The sequence below is a fragment of the Molossus molossus genome, unplaced genomic scaffold (assembly GCF_014108415.1).
Source record: "Molossus molossus isolate mMolMol1 unplaced genomic scaffold, mMolMol1.p scaffold_m16_p_4, whole genome shotgun sequence".
Classification (NCBI taxonomy): Eukaryota; Metazoa; Chordata; class Mammalia; order Chiroptera; family Molossidae; genus Molossus; species Molossus molossus.
Window position 1 is genome coordinate 68,183,567 of NW_023425377.1, and position 2,527 is coordinate 68,186,093.

Here is a 2,527-nt window from a genome sequence, read left to right on the forward strand (position 1 = left end):
CATTTAAAAGCTCACATGTCGACATATGTGGTAATTTGTCCAATTTTCTTTGAGAAATGTTCCTATGATTCTTGGTGGTGTCCTTCAGCCCCTGCCCCTGTGCACGAGATGTTGCCTCTAGACCAGCCGTTCTCAACCTGTGGGTCGCAACCCCTTTGGGGGTCAAATGACCCTTTCACAGGGGTCGCCTAAGACCATCGGAAAACACATATTTCCAATGGTCTTAGGGACCAAGACACTGCTCCTCTATCCGTCTCCAGGCGGGTCCGCCCACATGCAGATACGCCAACATACATGAGGAACTGTATTAAAGTGTCGCGGCATTAGGAAGGTTGAGAACCACTGCTCTAGACAAACCTGAGTGCCGGAAACCAAAGGCCGGTGAGAGTCTGGCCAAAAACCTGATACTCTTTTCTTTTTTTTTTAAATTCTCACCTGAGGACTTTTTTTATTGATTTATTTTTTAAGAGAGAGAGGAAGGGAGAGAGAGAAAGAGAGAGAGAGAGAGAGAGAGATCAATTAGTTGCCTCCCACAAACACCTCAACTGGGGATAGAAACATCAATGTGAGCCCTGGCCGGTTTCTCAGTGGTTAGAGCTTGGCTCGAGGACCAAATTGTCGAGGGTTTGATTCCCATCAAGGACACATATCTCCGTTGCTGTTCGATCCTTGGCCCTGGTTGGTGTTGTTTGGGAAGCAACCAATCGATGTGTTTCTCTTGCATGGATGTTTCTCTCTCTCTCTCTCTGCCTCCCATTCTGTCTGAAATGGAAAAAATATCCTCGGGTGAGGATTTAAAATAAAAAACAAAAAATCACAAAACATTGATATGAGAGAGAAACATCTGTTGGCTGCCTCCTGCAGGCCCCCTACTAGGGATCAAGGCTGAAATCCTGGCATGTGCCCTGATGGGGAATTGAACCAGGACCTCTCAGTCCATGGAACAACACTCAATCCACTGAGCCACACTGGCCGGGCACTAACACTCTCTTTTCTTAACCCTCAAATGTTTTATAAATAAAAGTTGGTAAAACATATTTTGAAAAAGGGAAAATGATGCCTTATTTCTTTGGTTTCTAAATTACTAATAAATATGAGAAAATTTTCCAATATGAAATCTATGCAGCATCCTCAGCATGGAAAGGTTTTGCGTGATCCACTGGTATCCTAGTTATTTTGGACTTGTGCATAGACATTTGAAATTCCATAAAGAAGCTGATGCTCCCTGTCCCCCTGCCCCCGACTTTCTGACCCACTTCTATGGCCATTAGTTCTTTGTAAGACAGAGGAATGAAATTCATTTACTCTAGTGAAAATAGTGATTGCTTCTCTATTTACTATTTTCCTTTCAAATCAAATAATTTGCTTTTTAAAAAAGTCACACAGCCTGGCCAGTGTGGCTCAGTAGTTGAGCGTTGACCCATGCACCAAATCACTGGTTCAATTTCCAGTCAGGGCACAGACCCAGGTTGTGGGCCAAATCCCCTGTGGGGGGCATACAGGAGACGGCCAATGGATGTTCTCTCTCATAGATGTTTCTAACTCTCTCTCCCTCTCCCTTTCTCTCTCTCTCTAAAATCAATAAAGAAAAAAAAAAGAAGTCACACATATCAGCCTTCTGTTCTGTTGTTGTTAATCCTCACCCAAGGATATTTTCCCATTGATTTTTAGAAAGAGTGGAAGTGAAGGAGAGAGAGAGCGAGCTAGCGAGAAACATCGACGTCAGAGAGACACATCAACTGGTTGCTTCCTGCACAACCCCGACCAGGGCTGGGGATCGAATCTGCAACCCTGGTACATACCCTGACTGGGAATCAAACCTGAGACCCTTTGGTCCGTGGGTTGACAACGCTCTAACTGCTGAGCCAAACCCACCAGGGCTCAGTCTTTTATTTTTTTATCCTCACCCAAGGACATTTTTCCATTTTTTGTTCAGGTAGAGTGGGAGAGAGAGAGAGAGGAAGAGAGAGCGAGAGAAAAACATCGATGTGAAAGGAACACATCGAGTGGCTGCCACCTGCAGGACCAATCAGGGCTAGGGACAAACTGCAACCGAGGTATGTGCCCTTAGCGGGAACTGAACTCAGGTCTCTCTGGACCACAGGCCGACACTCTAACCACTGAGCAAAACTGGCCAGGGCTCAGTCTTTCGTTTTAAAGAGACCCGTTTTCATGCAGAAATTTGTATGAGAAATTACAGTAAAACCTCAAAATAACAGACTAATTTGGGCAAGGGAGTGTCTATTAAAGCTGAAAGTCTGTTATATAATAAAGTAGGTTTTCCGAATGTGTATGTTAAAAAATTGACAAATTAGTTTACCTGTTTTTACTTAATGTAGACATGTTTGTGTAATTAAAATTAAGTATGTATGAAAAGTTTAATTTTACAGTGAAGTTTTCTATATGCATTACAGTAATTTTAGATTTATATTGAATAGGTCTAGTAAATGTGTTTATTATCCAGTCACAGTGAGTAAACAAATGCACACAGCTGGGGTGTGGCTAACGAGGGTTAAAACTGCTATAG